The sequence below is a fragment of the Gopherus flavomarginatus genome, assembly GCF_025201925.1.
Source record: "Gopherus flavomarginatus isolate rGopFla2 chromosome 13 unlocalized genomic scaffold, rGopFla2.mat.asm SUPER_13_unloc_1, whole genome shotgun sequence".
Classification (NCBI taxonomy): domain Eukaryota; kingdom Metazoa; phylum Chordata; order Testudines; family Testudinidae; genus Gopherus; species Gopherus flavomarginatus.
This window is the reverse complement of record NW_026114609.1, coordinates 443,329-459,939: the sequence shown is the minus strand read 5'-3', so window position 1 is coordinate 459,939 and position 16,611 is coordinate 443,329. Positions and strand designations below refer to the sequence as shown.

The following is a 16,611-nucleotide window of genomic DNA, read 5'->3' as shown; positions in this document are numbered from 1 at the left end:
CCTCCCAGCCCCTCCTCTCTCCTCAGCCCCTTTCCCGGGCCAGGAGGTTACCTGATCCCTTTGTCTCCAACACCTTCAGCTGGCACCTTTGCAGAGGAGGGGCCCAGGCCATCAGTTGCTAGGAGACAGAGTGTTAGGTATTTAGGTGCACTGGCCCTTTGCTCTGCCAGATACTTAAGAACTGCCATGGGGACACTGAGGCACCAACACAGTATTCAGAGAAAACATTAAGAACTTTCCCAGTTCGTCACACCTCCATAATTGACAAGATTTGAACCTGCACAGGGAGACCCCAATGGATTTCTAGCCCATTGCTTTAACCACTCAGCCACAACTACTTACTTGACACAGGGCTCTCACTGTCCTCTAGTTCTGCTCTCACTGAGTGATCAATTCCAGTTGTTTCCTCAGACCAGCTTCCACAACACACACACTGCTGTGCTGTTGTGTAAGTGTGTCCATGGCTGAACAGCAAGAATTCCTGCTCCTCTCCCTTCTGGCTGGAGCATGAGGCGAGTGCGTTTCTGGTCAGGGCCGCCCAGAGGATTCTGGGGGCCTGGGGTCTTCGGCGGCGGGGTGCCTCCGCTTCAGCTGTAATTCGGCAGAACGGGGTCCTTCTGCTCCTGGATCCGCTGCCGAAGTGCCCCGAAGACTCACAGTGGGGGCCCCTGCAGCTGAATTGCCACCGAAACGGGACCCACCACCGAAGTGCAGCTAGGTGTTCAGGGCGAAGACCGGGAGCGGAAGAAGCTGCGAGGGCCCGGGCCCCGCAAGAGTTTTCTGGGGCTCCCAGAGCGAGTGAAGGACCCCGCTCCAGGGGCCCCAAAAAACTCTTGTGGGGGCCCTTGCGGGGCCCGAGGCCTGGGACAAATTGCCCCACTTGCCCCCCCACCCCCCCGGGCTGCCCTGTTTGTGGTTAATGACATTGCTGTAGCTTGTTGTCCATTTCTTGCCTTGATCATTCAGACAGTCCCTTTCCTGTCATATCCCCAGTATATCAGTGATTGCAATAGCAGGGGGCAGGTTTTCTCTGGGGCACTGAGCTTTGCCAGGGGGTTGATGGCTCCTTTCTTTCCTCACCCTGGAGTAAACTCAGCTTTTTATTCCATCCTTGATGTTTCAAGGAATAACAACAGATGACCAAAGAAAGAGGTGGACAGGGTGGGTCTCAGGGGAGGGGGCAGAGAGGTGTGGGCGGTGGGCTGGTCAGGCCAGGGGAGGGGGCAGAGAGGTACAAGCAGTGGGCAGGGCAGGTCTCAGGGGAAGGTCAGAAAGATGCAAGTGGTGGGCAGAGCCGGTCTAGGGGACAGGGCAGAGAGGTGTGGGCAGGGCTGGTCTCAGGGGAGGGGGCAGAGAGGTGTGGGCAGGGCTGGTCTTAGGGGAGGGGGCAGAGAGAGGGGAGGGGGCAAAGAGATGTGAGCGATGGGCAGGGTGGGTCTCAGGGGAGGGGTAGAGAGGTGGGCAGGATGGATCTCAGGGGAGGGCTCAGAGAGGTGTGGGTGATGGGTAGGGTGACTCTCAGGGGAGGGGGCAGAGAGGTGTGGGCAGGGGGGTCTCAGAGGAGGGGGCAGAGAGGTGTGGGCAGGGGGGTCTCAGGGGAGGGCTCAGAGAGGTGTGGGCAATGAGCAGGGTGACTCTCAGGGGAGGGGGCAGAGAGGTGTGGGCAGGGGGGGTCTCAGGGGAGGGCTCAGAGAGGTTTGGGCAGGGCAGGTCTCAGGGGAGGGGGCAGAGAGGTGTGGGCAATGGGCAGGGTGACTCTCAGGGGAGGGGGCAGAGAGGTGTGGGCAGGGGGGTCTCAGAGGAGGGGGCAGAGAGGTGTGGGCAATGAGCAGGGTGACTCTCAGGGGAGGGGGCAGAGAGGTGTGGGCAGGGGGGTCTCAGGGGAGGGCTCAGAGAGGTTTGGGCAGGGCAGGTCTCAGGGGAGGGGGCAGAGAGGTGTGGGCAATGGGCAAGGTGACTCTCAGGGGAGGGGGCAGAGAGGTGTGGGCAGGGAGGTCTCAGGGGAGGGGGCAGAGAGGTGTGGGTAATGAGCAGGGTGAGTCTCAGGGGAGGGGGCAGAGAGGTGTGGGCAGGGAGGTCTCAGGGGAGGGGGCAGAGAGGTGTGGGTAATGAGCAGGGTGAGTCTCAGGGGAGGGGGCAGAGAGGTGTGGGCAGTGTTGGTCTCAGGGGAGGGCTCAGAGAGGTGTGGGCAATGGGCAGGGTGAGTCTCAGGGGAGGGGGCAGAGAGGTGTGGGCAATGGGCAGGGGGGTCTCAGGGGAGGGCTCAGAGAGGTGTGGGCAATGGGCAGGGTGAGTCTCAGGGGAGGGGGCAGAGAGGTGTGGGCAATGGGCAGTGCGGGTCTCAGGGGAGGAGGCAGAGAGGTGTGGGCAGCAGGTAGACCTTGGGGTAGAGGGTGGAGAGGCGCGAGGAGGCCTTGGGGGAGGAGAGGAGCGAGCGAAAGGTGGACCAGCAGGCCTCAGCCAAAGAGGAAGAGCAGGTGTGGGAAGTGGCCAAATGGGAGTGAGGGCAGAGCACAGGTGGGGCCTCAGAGGGAAGAGAATGAGTGAAGGGGGTGGAGTGGGGGGACAGCACCTTGGTCTGGGTAGGGCTGCCACAGGATTCAAGGGGCCTGGGGCAAAACATTTTCAGGGGCCCCTTCCATAAAAAAAAGTTGCAATACTATAGAATACTATATGATCATGGGGGCCTCTGCAGGGCCTGGGGCAAATTGCCCCACCTGCCCCCCTGTGGGCGGCCCTGCCCTCAGCCTCTTCTTGTAAGTCCTCTGTCCCCTAATCATTTTTGTTGCCCTCCCCTAAACTCTCTCCAATTTGTTTCTGTATTGGGGGAGGTGGGTGAAAACTGGACACAATGCTCCAGCTGTGGCCTCACCAGTGCTGAATAGAGGGAAATAATCACTTCCCTCTATCTGCTTGCAATGTTCCTACTAATCCAGCTGTGATGCAGTAGGGACTGTCTGTGTGGGGAGTGGGAGAGCAGGGAAGGACTTTAGGAGATGGACGATGCCAGAGCCTGTAACCTGAGCTAGGTAAGGGAGGGGAAAGGTCAACACCTTTGCCCGGGAAGGGGACAAAGGAAGGGAGTGGCAGGAGGGAAGCAGTTGGAGTTTGGGGCTTGGGGCTGTGTGGGCGGAATTCAGGGTATCCTAGCTAGGATCCAAGCACCCTGAAAGCCCAGAAGGACTCGGTGGAGGGGTCCTGACTGTGCCTGCAAGCTCTGCTGTAACCTGTGTTCCTGTTGTCCAATAAACCTTCTGTTGTACTGGCTGGCCGAGAGTCACTGTGGGTCCCAGGAAGAGGGGTGCAGGGCCGGACTCCCCCACACTCCGTGACAACTGGTGGCAGTGGCGGGAGATACTGCACCCCGTGGACGGCGCTTCCTGCAGTAAGTGACTGGGGAGCAGTAAAACGAAGGGGTGGTTAACCCCTGGGAGTGTGTGCCCAGTGAGAAGGACTTTGCAGTAACAGGGTCCCCCGGGGGATTGCAGCGAGCGGTCCCAGGGGCGGAGGAGTCTGCAGCTCGACCCTGGCAGAGAGGTGGTGACCTCAAGAAGGGCTGGTGCACTAGGGGTCCCCCTGGAAACCGTGGGGAGCGGCGAGCACCCCGGCCTGTGAGTGGCCAGCAGGAAGATGTATGCCAAGCGGCGCAAGTGTGACCTGGTGGAGCTGTGCAAGCAGAGGGGGCTGCACCCAGGGAGGCTCAGCAAGGACCAGCTGATTGCACAGCTGGAGCAGGGAGACCGCATGAATGAACGGAGCCCTGTCTCTGAGGGAAGCAGCCGAGCAGATGCAGCGCAGGCACCAGTGTCTGTCCCCGCTGGGAGTGGTCAGCCGGCGGACGAGGGCTTCCCGAGACCCCCCCTTCCTAGGCGTAGAGGAAGGGCGGGGAGGAGCCCAGTGTATACCGAGGGCACCGTGACACCCCCGGCCAGCAGGGGATCTGCCCGGCGAAGCCCACCCCCCAGCAGGGGATCCTCCCGGCAACGCTCGGCATCCGTGGAGCGGATGCGGCTGGAATATGAAAGGGAGCTGAGACGGGAGGAGCTCGAGTTAAAGAGGCGAGAGCTGGAGGAGAAGGCGAAACAGCGTGAACATGAGGAGAACCAGCGTAAACATGAGGAGAACCAGCGTAAACATGAGGAGAACCAGCGCCAGCGTGAGTGGGAGGAGAAGGAGAAACAGCGTAAACATGAGCTGGACCTGGCCCGGCTGGCGAGCAGTGGGGCCCTGGCTGCGGTGAGTGAGGGGGGACCCAAGCCTACAAAGAGCTTTGATAAGCACTTGCTGCCCCGGCGTAAGGAGGGGGAGGACATAGATACCTTCCTGACGGCCTTTGAGAATGCCTGCGAGCTGCACAGGGTTGACCCTGCAGACAGGATTGCAGTTCTCACCCCCTTACTGGACTCCACAGCCGTGGAGGTGTACAGCCGACTGAAAGGGGCGGAGGCAGGGGACTACGAACTGTTCAAACAGGCCCTGCTCCGCGAGTTTGGGCTGACTCCGCAGATGTACCGGAAAAAGTTCCGGAGCCAGCGTAAAACCCGTGAGGTCACATACCTACAACTGGTCAACCGGGCGCAGGGGTATGCCCGCAAATGGACAGCTGGGGCCCAAACTAAAGAGGACCTGCTTGACCTATTCATACTGGAGCACCTGTACGAGCAGTGCCCGTCCGACCTGAGGCTGTGGTTGATGGACCAGAAGCCGGAGAACCCGCAGCATGCAGGCCAGCTGGCCGACCAATTTGTGGACAGTCGGGCAGGGGATGGCAGGGAGGAGTCTCGAAGGAGCAGGCCTGCCTCAACGCAGAGAGAGAGTCAACATGGGACCTCCCAAAGGGGGCCTATGGAGAACCCCCCCAAAAGGGGAACATCCAGCGGCAGGTCCCTCCGACCCACTCAAGGGGACCCACGAGATATGGGCTGCTATCGCTGTGGCCAATGAGGTCACATACGGGCCCAGTGCCCCAAGCTCAGGGACAGACCAAGCAGACCCAACCCGCAGAGGGTGGACGGGGTAAAAACCCAATCGGAGGAGGGGCTACATTCCCAGGAAAGGGGGGTTGGCAACATACCACCTATGGATGCTCCCGGTTCCGGGTTTTTGGTTTACCAGGTGGGCGCGGGGCTGCCCCTCCGGAAAGAGTGCATTGTTTCCCTGGAAGTGGATGGGAGGAAGGTCACTGGGTACTGGGACACGGGCGCAGAGGTGACGCTGGCCCGGCCCGAGGTGGTGGCCTCAGATCGGATGGTGCCCGACACCTACCTGACCCTGATGGGCGTGGGCGGGACCCCATTCAAGGTACCCGTGGCAAGGGTACACCTGAAATGGGGGGCCAAGGAGGGCCCCAAAGATGTGGGGGTACACCAATATTTGCCCACTGACGTGTTAATGGGAGGGGACCTTGAGGACTGGCCTAGTAACACCCAGAGTGCCCTGGTCGTGACTCGTAGTCAGAGTCGGCAAATGGCACTGCACCCCGAAAACGGGGAAGGTACTCGACCTGAGGTGCAGGACCCTAACTCAGGGAGCGGGGAACGCCCAGGGGCACGGTGCAGAGAGGCTGCGGCCTCAGACCCAGCCAGCAAGAGAGAGCCGGTCCCCATTCCTGTCCCAGCTGCTGAGTTCCAGGCCGAGTTGCAGAAAGATCCCTCCTTGCGGAAGCACAGGGACCGGGCTGACCTTAGTGCGGTACAGACCATGAGGAGAGGTTGCAAGGAGAGGTTCCTGTGGGAGAAGGGGTTCCTGTACCGAGAATGGGCTCCCCCAGGGGAAGTAGAGTCATGGGGGATCAGGAGGCAGCTGGTGGTTCCCCAGAAGTTCCGTCACAAGCTGTTGTACCTGGCCCATGACATCCCTCTCGCAGGGCACCAGGGAATCCGGCGCACCAGGCAGAGGCTGCTACAGAACTTTTACTGGCCTGGGGTCTTTACCCATGTCCGACAGTACTGCCAATCCTGTGACCCCTGCCAGAGGGTGGGGAAGGCCCGGGACAAGGGGAAAGCGGCTTTGAGGCCTTTACCCATCATAGAAGAACCTTTCCAGAAGGTGGCCATGGACATAGTGGGACCTCTCAGCAAGATGACCCGGTCAGGGAAGAAATACATCCTGGTGGTGGTGGATTTTGCCACTCGCTACCCCGAGGCGGTGGCCTTGTCCTCTATCGAAGCAGACACAGTGGCAGATGCGCTGCTGACAATTCCTCCTTGGGACCTCCCAAAGGGGGCCTATGGAGAACTCCTGGGGTTCCCCAAGGAGGTCTTAACGGACCAGGGGTCCAACTTCATGTCGGCCCTGCTCCGGTCCTTATGGCAGAAATGTGGGGTCCAGCACAACTGGGCCTCAGCGTATCACCCCCAGTCCAACGGGCTGGTAGAAAGGTTCAACGGGACGCTGAAGATGATGCTAAAAACATTTATGAACCAGCATCCGCAAGATTGGGACAAGTACTTACCTCACCTGCTGTTTGCATACAGGGAGGTACCCCAGGAATCTACCGGGTTTTCACCTTTCGAACTGTTGTATGGAAGGCGGGTGAGGGGGCCCCTAGACCTGATGAGGGACGAATGGGAGGGGAAGGCCTCTCCCGAGGGAGAGTCAGTGGTGGAGTATGTCCTGACCTTCCGGGAAAGACTGGCCGAGCTCATGGGCCTTGCCAGGGAGAATCTGGCCCGAGCCCAGAGGAGGCAGAAGGTCTGGTATGACCGCACAGCACGAGCCCGTGCCTTCGCCACCGGGGATCAGGTGATGGTTCTTATCCCCGTGAGGAGAAACAAACTCCAGGCCGCCTGGGAAGGGCCCTTCAAGGTTATCAAGCAACTGAATGAGGTAAACTATGTGGTGGAGCTGTCAAACCGGGCACATCACCGTCGGGTGTACCATGTGAACATGATGAAACCATACTATGACAGGGGGAATGTGGTGTTGGCCGTGTGTGGACATTGGGAGGGGCAGGGAGATGACCCCTTAGTGGATCTATTCCCTGGGACAAAAGCTGGTTCCCCCCTGGAGGCGATTCCCCTCTCTGAGCAACTGACCCCGGGCCAGCACGCTGAGATCAGAGGGGTGCTGCATCTGTACCGACAGCTGTTTTCCAACCAGCCTGGACGCACTAATTTGACTGTCCACCGGGTGGAGACGGGGTCACACCCCCCTATAAGATGCTCCCCTTTTCGGGTCACTGGTAAAACTGCCCAGGATCTTGAAAGAGAGGTCAGGGACATGCTGGCTTTGGGGGTGATCCAGCCGTCTTCCAGCCCTTGGGCCTCGCCAGTAGTGCTGGTTCCCAAGAAGGATGGGTCAATCCGGTTCTGTGTGGACTATCGAAAGCTCAATGCCATCACCGTATCTGATGCCTACCCTATGCCCAGGCCTGACGAGCTCCTAGACAAGCTGGGAGGTGCACGGTACCTCACCACTATGGATCTTACCAAAGGCTACTGGCAAGTGCCGCTGGACGCAGATGCGAGGCTGAAATCGGCCTTTATCACCCCTCTGGGGCTCTATGAGTTTTTGACCCTGCCCTTCGGCCTCAAGGGAGCGCCGGCCACCTTCCAGCGCCTGGTGGATCAGCTACTGAGGGGGATGGAGAGTTTTGCCGTGGCGTATATTGACAACATCTGCGTCTTCAGCCAGACCTGGGAGGACCACGTGTCCCAGGTTAAACAAGTCCTGGACCGACTCCGGAAGGCTGGGTTAACAGTAAAGGCTGAGAAGTGCAAGGTGGGGATGGCTGAAGTATCTTACCTGGGCCATCGGGTGGGGAGCGGCTGCCTGAAGCCGGAACCAGCCAAGGTGGAGGTGATCAGAGACTGGCCTGCTCCCCAAACCAAAAAGCAGGTCCAGGCCTTTATTGGGATGGCGGGGTACTATCGAAGGTTCGTGCCCCACTTCAGTGCCATAGCCGGCCCCATCACTGAACTGTGCAAAAAGGGGAAGCCAGACAAGGTGATCTGGACTGAGCAGTGCCAGGAGGCTTTCCGGGCGCTGAAGGAGGCTCTGGTTAGCGACCCAGTTCTGGCAAACCCAGATTTTGACAAACCCTTTATGGTGTTCACCGATGCCTCAGACACGGGACTGGGGGCGGTGTTAATGCAGGAGGATGAAAAGGGGGAGAGACACCCTATCGTGTACCTGAGTAAGAAGCTGCTACCCCGGGAACAAAGCTACGCGGCCATCGAGAAGGAATGCCTGGCCATGGTGTGGGCCCTTAAGAAGCTAGAGCCATATCTCTTTGGGCGACACTTCACCGTGTACACCAACCACTCTCCCCTGACCTGGCTGCACCAGATGAAAGGAGCCAACGCCAAGCTCCTGAGGTGGAGCCTGCTCCTGCAGGACTATGACATGGACGTGGTCCATGTGAAGGGAAGTGCCAACCTGACAGCGGATGCGTTGTCCCGGAGAGGGGACCCTGAACTTCCCCAGGTCACTGGGCAGAGTGACCCCGCTCAGTTCAGTCTCGAAGGGGGGAGAGATGTGATGCAGTAGGGACTGTCTGTGTGGGGAGTGGGAGAGCAGGGGAGGACTTTAGGGGATGGACGATGCCAGAACCTGTAACCTGAGCTAGGTAAGGGAGGGGAAAGGTCAACACCTTTGCCCGGGAAGGGGACAAAGGAAGGGAGTGGCAGGAGGGAAGCAGTTAGAGTTTGGGGCTTGGGGCTGTGTGGGCGGAATTCAGGGTATCCTAGCTAGGATCCAAGCACCCTGAAAGCCCAGAAGGACTCGGTGGAGGGGTCCTGACTGTGCCTGCAAGCTCTGCTGTAACCTGTGTTCCTGTTGTCCAATAAACCTTCTGTTGTACTGGCTGGCCGAGAGTCACTGTGGGTCCCAGGAAGAGGGGTGCAGGGCCGGACTCCCCCACACTCCGTGACACCAGCCCAATCTGACCAGTTCCCCATATTGAATGCAGACACAGCAATATTTGATAAATTGGTTCCTGTCCATTCAGGAGGTTATTTCCCACCTATTCATAAATAATGAAGATGCTCTAAGTGGAGGGGAGAGAGCTGTCCCGTCCGTGCAGTTAATCCATCTCCTCGAGAGGTGGCAGCTATGTCAGTGGGGGGAAGCTATGCTGGTGTATGTGCAAGCTGTGGTGTCTACATGTGTATATAAAATTTAATCAAACCCCATTTTTAAAACCCCTGTGGTCTGGGAATAGAAAAGGAGCTCTCTGAGGCAGAGCCTGTCCTTCAAAATCCTTAAGATCACTGATTTGCCTATGCAAATATTATGGGGGTATAGCTCAGTAGGAGAGTGTTTGACTGCAGATTAAGTGGTCCTTGGTTCAAATCCAAGTGCTCCCTCACAAACCTGTTTCTTCAGTAAAAAAGATTCTATTTCCAATATATTCAGGAGCTCCACTAAATGGGGGTCCCTGAAATACATGTACACTCTCAATGTTTTCCTGTGCAAATGCATAAAAACCTAGCAAACATGTCCCCCAACTGAAATCACTTCCAATCCTCTAAGTGTCTAGGTTTGTTTTCATCAATTAAACAAAGGCACATGAAAACACATTTTCAGGTCCTTAGCCTCCATGGCCTACAATGTGCAGACGAACAAGAACCACATCCACTTGGGAGGAATAGACTAGTCTGTATGACATTTGGTAAGTTGCCATTGGGACTGAAAACTCTACCGGAGGTGGACAGGAACCTCTTAGAAAAATAAAATAACCAAAATTTACCAAACTCCCGGTTACACATTGAAACCTCTCTTTGCGCACACGGCATCAATTGGGGCTCTAATAAATGGCAGCCTTCCTTTAACACAGATCGTTGTTCTGTGTAACTTTCAGATGCATTCAAATGGCAGCTGTTTACAGGTCATGGGCTGCTAGTTCATGAGCAGGAGCAGAGTCTCTGTACGTTTACCAGCCATAGAGCTTGTTATGTCTGCATCTAAGTAAGTGCAGAGTTATTTCAATGGCTCCTGTGCTGACACCTGCTGCCCCTTCTAGCTGGTTAATTGCACTATTTGGAACCTGCTCCTAAAATTACACCCTTCCTGGGAGTGTCAAAACTGCCCAAGGAAACCTCATTGGGTTCCAAGTGCAGCACAAGCAGGGAGGTGAGGGGCCAGTACAGGGGTTTCAGAGGTTTTTCCTTTGTCACAGGGAGCAGGGTCGGGGGGCTAGTAGTCATGACTGAGGGGTTCTATTCCTGGCTGTGGGAGGAAAGGGGTGTTTAGGGCATTAGAGTGGGGCCTAGAAATCAATGAGGAAAACATCTCCCTTTTCAGCTTCAATGTTCATTGAACAAAAACATGGCTTTTCATTTCATAGGCAGGGCCAGTGCAAGCATATTTTGCGCCCTAGGCGAAACTTCCATCTTGCGCCCCCCCCCAAAAAAAAACCACATACATTATAGACAATACACAGTCACAGAGTAACATGTTATAATTTAGAATTCATGTTTCTGCGCTTTAAGCTTAGCAAATTTAGAAACAAGTTCCTCCAAGTCAATGCTGTGAGCAATGTCATGTTCTAGTGACAAGGTAGATAGCCCAACAAGTCTTCGTTGAAAATTTGTTCGCATGTATGTTTTAATCAATTTGAGATTCGAGAAGCTTCACTCACCACTGGCCACAGAAACTAGGAGAGTCAAGAGGATGCAAAGAGCAATAACTGTGTTAGGGACACTATCTGTCAGCTGGGGGTCAGGGCTGTGGGGAGGATGGGGTCAGGGGGTTTCCAGCTCAGAGGGACTGGGCTCGGAGCTGGGGATCAGGGCTGGGGAGGGATGGGGTCAGGAGGTTTCCAGCTCAGAGGGGCTGGTTTCGGAGCTGGGGGTTAGGGCTGTGGGGGGGATGGGGTGAGGGGATTTCCAGCTCAGAGAGACTGCGCTCAGAGCTGGGGGTCAGGACTGCGGGGGGGGATAGAGTTGAGGGGGATCCCAGCTCAGAGGGACTGGGCTCGGAGCTGGGGGTCAGGGCTGTGGGGGGGATGGAGTCACGGGGTTTCCAGCTCAGACAGCCTGGGCTCAGAGCTAGGGGTCAGGGCTGTGGAGGGGATGGGGTCAGGGGGTTTCCAGCTCAGAGGGGCTGGGCACGGAGCTGGGGGCCAGGGCTGTAGGGGGGATGGGGTCAGGGGGTTTCGAGCTCAGAGGGACTGGGCTCGGAGCTGGGGGTCAGGGCTGTTTGGAGGATGGAGTCGAGGGGGTTTCCAGCTCAGAGGGATTGGGTCGGAGCTGGGGGTCATGCCTGTTGGGGAGAAGGGGTCGAGGGGGTCTCCAGCTCAAAGGGACAGGGCTCGGAGCTGGGGGTCAGGGCTGTGGGGGGATGGGGTCGAGGGGGTTTCGAGCTCAGAGGGACTGGGCTAGGAGATGGGGGTCAGAGCTGTGGGGGGGATGGGGTCAGGGGGTATCCAGCTCACACGGACTGGGCTCAGAGCTGGGGGTAAGGGCTGTTGGGGGGATGAGGTCGAGGGGGTTTCCAGCTCAGAGGGTCTGGGCTCGGAGATGGGGGTCAGGGCTGTGGGGGGCATGGGGTCGAGGGAGTTTCCAGCTCAGACGGATTAGTCTCGGAGCTGGGGGTCAGGGTTGTGGGGGGGATGGGATCAGGGGGTTTCCAGCTCAGAGGGGCTGGGCTCGGAGCTGGGAGTAAGGGCTGTGGGGGGGATGGGGTCGAGGGGGTTTGTAGCTCAGAGGAGCTGGGCTCGGAGCTGGAGGTCAGGGCAGTGGGAGGGAAGGGACCAGGGGGTTTCCAGCTCAGAGGGACAGGGCTCGAAGATGGGGGTCAGGTCTGTGGTTGAGATGGGGCCAGAGGGTTTCCAGCTGAAAGGGACAGGGCTCGGAGCTGGGGGTCAGGGCTGTGGGGGGATGGGGTCGAGGGGTTTTCCATCTCAGAGGGACTGGGCTCGGAGCTGGGGGTCAGGGCTGTGGGGGGGATGGGGTCAGCGGGTTTCCAGCTCAGACGGACTGGGCTCAGAGCTGGGGGTCAGGACTGTGGGGTGGGATGGGGTCGAGGGGGTTTCCAGCTCAGAGGGACAGGGCTCGGAGCTGGGGGTCAGGGATGTGGGGGGGATGGGGTCAGGGGGTTTCCAGCTCAGAAGGGCTGGGCTCGGAGCTGGGGGTCAGGGCTGTGGGAGGGATCGGGTCGAGGGGGTTTCCAGCTCAGAGAGACTGGGCTCAGACCTGGGGTTCAGGGCTGTGGGGGAGATAGGGTCAGGGGGTTTCCAGCTGAGAGGGGCTGGGCTCGGAGCTGAGGATCAGGGCTGTAGGGGGGATGGGGTCGAGGCGGTTTCGAGCTCAGAGGGACTGGGCTAGGAGATGGGGGTCAGAGCTGTGGGGGGGATGGGGTCAGGGGGTATCCAGCTCACAGGGACTGGGCTCAGAGCTGGGGGTAAGGGCTGTTGGGGAGATGAGGTCGAGGGGGTTTCCAGCTCAGAGGGTCTGGGCTCGGAGATGGGGGTCAGGGCTGTGGGGGGCATGGGGTCGAGAGAGTTTCCAACTCAGACGGATTAGTCTCGGAGCTGGGGGTCAGGGTTCTGGGGGGGATGGGATCAGGGGGTTTCCAGCTCAGAGGGGCTGGGCTCGGAGCTGGGAGTCAGGGCTGTGGGGGGGATTGGGTCAGGGGGTTTCCAGCCCAGAGGAGCTGGGCTCGGAGCTGGAGGTCAGGGCAGTGGGAGGGAAGGGACCAGGGGGTTTCCAGCTCAGAGGGACAGGGCTCGAAGCTTGGGGTCAGGTCTGTGGTTGAGATGGGGCCAGAGGGTTTCCAGCTGAAAGGGACAGGGCTCGGAGCTGGGGGTCAGGGCTGTGGGGGGATGGGGTCGAGGGTTTTTCCATCTCAGAGGGACTGGGCTCAGAGCTGGGGGTCAGGGCTGTGGGGGGGGATGCGGTCAGGCGGTTTCCAGCTCAGAGAGACTGGGCTCGGAGCTGGGGGTCAGGTCTGTGGGGGGATGGGAACGAGGTATTTTCCAGCTCAGAGGTACTGGGCTCAGAGCTGGGGGTCAGGGCTTTGGGGGGGGATGGAGTCGAGGGGGTTTCCAGTTCACAGGGCCTGGGCTCAGAGCTGGGGGTCAGGGCTGTGGGGGGGATGGGGTCAGGGGGTTTCCAGCTCAGAGGGACTGGGGTCGGAGCTGGGAATCAGGGCTGAGGGGGGGATGGGGTCGAGTGGGTTTCCAGCTCAGAGGGACTGGGGTCGGAGCTGGGAATCAGGGCTGAGTGGGGGATGGGATCGAGGGGGTTTCCAGCTCAGAGGGACTGAGCTCGGAGCTGGGGGTCAGGGCTGTAGGGGGGATGGGGTCAGCGGGTTTCCAGCTCAGACAGGCTGGGCTCAGAGCTGGGGGTCAGGGCTGTGGGGGGGATGGAGTCGAGGGGGTTTCCAGCTCAGAGGGACTGGGCTCGGAGCTGGGGATCACGGCTGGGGGGGGGATGAGGTCTGGGGGTTTCCAGCTGAGAGGGACTGGGCTTAGAGCTGGGGGTCAGGACTGTGGGGTGGGATGGGGTCGAGGGGGTTTCCAGCTCAGAGGGACTGGGCTCGGAGCTGGGGGTCAGGGATGTGGGGGGGATGGGGTCAGGGGGTTTCCAGCTCAGAAGGGCTGGGCTCGGAGCTGGGGGTCAGGGCTGTGGGAGGGATCGGGTCGTGGGGGTTTCCAGCTCAGAGAGACTGGGCTCAGACCTGGGGTTCAGGGCTGTGGAGGGGATAGGGTCAGGGGGTTTCCAGCTGAGAGGGGCTGGGCTCGGAGCTGGGGGTCCGGGCTGTAGGGGGGATGGGGTCAAGGGGGTTTCGAGCTCAGAGGGACTGGGCTAGGAGATGGGGGTCAGAGCTGTGGGGGGGATGGGGTCAGGGGGTATCCAGCTCACAGGGACTGGGCTCAGAGCTGGGGGTAAGGGCTGTTGGGGGGATGAGGTCGAGGGGGTTTCCAGCTCAGAGGGTCTGGGCTCGGAGATGGGGGTCAGGGCTGTGGGGGGCATGGGGTCGAGGGAGTTTCCAACTCAGACGGATTAGTCTCGGAGCTGGGGGTCAGGGTTCTGGGGGGGATGGGATCAGGGGGTTTGCAGCTCAGAGGGGCTGGGATCGGAGCTGGGAGTTAGGGCTGTGGGGGGGATGGGGTCGAGGGGGTTTCCAGCTCAGAGGAGCTGGGCTCGGAGCTGGAGGTCAGGGCAGTGGGAGGGAAGGGACCAGGGGGTTTCCAGCTAAGAGGGACAGGGCTCGAAGCTGGGGGTCAGGTCTGTGGTTGAGATGGGGCCAGAGGGTTTCCAGCTGAAAGGGACAGGGCTCGGAGCTGGGGGTCAGGGCTGTGGGGGGATGGGGTCGAGGGGGATTCCAGCTCAGAGGGACTGGGCTCGGAGCTGGGGGTCAGGGCTGTGGGGGGGGATGCGGTCAGGCGGTTTCCAGCTCAGAGAGACTGGGCTCGGAGCTGGGGGTCAGGTCTGTGGGGGGATGGGAACGAGGTATTTTCCAGCTCAGAGGTACTGGGCTCAGAGCTGGGGGTCAGGGCTTTGGGGGGGGATGGAGTCGAGGGGGTTTCCAGTTCAGAGGGCCTGGGCTCAGAGCTGGGGGTCAGGGCTGTGGGGGGGATGGGGTCAGGGGGTTTCCAGCTCAGAGGGACTGGGGTTGGAGCTGGGAATCAGGGCTGAGGTGGGGATGGGGTCGAGTGGGTTTCCAGCTCAGAGGGACTGGGGTCGGAGCTGGGAATCAGGGCTGAGGGGGGGATGGGATCAGGGGGTTTCCAGCTCAGAGGGGCTGGGCTCGGAGCTGGGAGTCAGGGCTGTGGGGGGGATTGGGTCAGGGGGTTTCCAGCCCAGAGGAGCTGGGCTCGGAGCTGGAGGTCAGGGCAGTGGGAGGGAAGGGACCAGGGGGTTTCCAGCTCAGAGGGACAGGGCTCGAAGCTTCGGGTCAGGTCTGTGGTTGAGATGGGGCCAGAGGGTTTCCAGCTGAAAGGGACAGGGCTCGGAGCTGGGGGTCAGGGCTGTGGGGGGATGGGGTCGAGGGTTTTTCCATCTCAGAGGGACTGGGCTCAGAGCTGGGGGTCAGGGCTGTGGGGGGGGATGCGGTCAGGCGGTTTCCAGCTCAGAGAGACTGGGCTCGGAGCTGGGGGTCAGGGCTGTGGGGGGGGATGCGGTCAGGCGGTTTCCAGCTCAGAGAGACTGGGCTCGGAGCTGGGGGTCAGGTCTGTGGGGGGATGGGAACGAGGTATTTTCCAGCTCAGAGGTACTGGGCTCAGAGCTGGGGGTCAGGGCTTTGGGGGGGGATGGAGTCGAGGGGGTTTCCAGTTCACAGGGCCTGGGCTCAGAGCTGGGGGTCAGGGCTGTGGGGGGGATGGGGTCAGGGGGTTTCCAGCTCAGAGGGACTGGGGTCGGAGCTGGGAATCAGGGCTGAGGGGGGGATGGGGTCGAGTGGGTTTCCAGCTCAGAGGGACTGGGGTCGGAGCTGGGAATCAGGGCTGAGTGGGGGATGGGGTCGAGGGGGTTTCCAGCTCAGAGGGACTGAGCTCGGAGCTGGGGGTCAGGGCTGTAGGGGGGATGGGGTCAGCGGGTTTCCAGCTCAGACGGGCTGGGCTCAGAGCTGGGGGTCAGGGCTGTGGGGGGGATGGAGTCGAGGGGGTTTCCAGCTCAGAGGGACTGGGCTCGGAGCTGGGGATCACGGCTGGGGGGGGATGAGGTCTGGGGGTTTCCAGCTGAGAGGGACTGGGCTTAGAGCTGGGGGTCAGGACTGTGGGGTGGGATGGGGTCGAGGGGGTTTCCAGCTCAGAGGGACTGGGCTCGGAGCTGGGGGTCAGGGATGTGGGGGGGATGGGGTCAGGGGGTTTCCAGCTCAGAAGGGCTGGGCTCGGAGCTGGGGGTCAGGGCTGTGGGAGGGATCGGGTCGTGGGGGTTTCCAGCTCAGAGAGACTGGGCTCAGACCTGGGGTTCAGGGCTGTGGAGGGGATAGGGTCAGGGGGTTTCCAGCTGAGAGGGGCTGGGCTCGGAGCTGGGGGTCAGGGCTGTAGGGGGGATGGGGTCAAGGGGGTTTCGAGCTCAGAGGGACTGGGCTAGGAGATGGGGGTCAGAGCTGTGGGGGGGATGGGGTCAGGGGGTATCCAGCTCACAGGGACTGGGCTCAGAGCTGGGGGTAAGGGCTGTTGGGGAGATGAGGTCGAGGGGGTTTCCAGCTCAGAGGGTCTGGGCTCGGAGATGGGGGTCAGGGCTGTGGGGGGCATGGGGTCGAGAGAGTTTCCAACTCAGACGGATTAGTCTCGGAGCTGGGGGTCAGGGTTCTGGGGGGGATGGGATCAGGGGGTTTCCAGCTCAGAGGGACAGGGCTCGAAGCTTGGGGTCAGGTCTGTGGTTGAGATGGGGCCAGAGGGTTTCCAGCTGAAAGGGACAGGGCTCGGAGCTGGGGGTCAGGGCTGTGGGGGGATGGGGTCGAGGGTTTTTCCATCTCAGAGGGACTGGGCTCAGAGCTGGGGGTCAGGGCTGTGGGGGGGGGATGCGGTCAGGCGGTTTCCAGCTCAGAGAGACTGGGCTCGGAGCTGGGGGTCAGGTCTGTGGGGGGATGGGAACGAGGTATTTTCCAGCTCAGAGGTACTGGGCTCAGAGCTGGGGGTCAGGGCTTTGGGGGGGGATGGAGTCGAGGGGGTTTCCAGTTCACAGGGCCTGGGCTCAGAGCTGGGGGTCAGGGCTG

The 16,611-nt window shown here is 60.2% G+C and overlaps 2 non-coding genes across 2 annotated transcripts; one reads left to right on the top strand and one right to left on the bottom strand.

The window, feature by feature from the left end:
• Positions 1 to 256: 256 nt before the first annotated feature.
• TRNAS-AGA (transfer RNA serine (anticodon AGA)) lies at positions 257 to 338 on the bottom strand. Its single transcript has one exon. It is a non-coding gene; the product is annotated as a tRNA-Ser (tRNA).
• Positions 339 to 9,236: 8,898 nt separating this feature from the next.
• Positions 9,237 to 9,308, top strand: TRNAC-GCA (transfer RNA cysteine (anticodon GCA)). The gene has a single exon. It is a non-coding gene; the product is annotated as a tRNA-Cys (tRNA).
• The last annotated feature ends 7,303 nt before the right edge of the window (positions 9,309 to 16,611 follow it).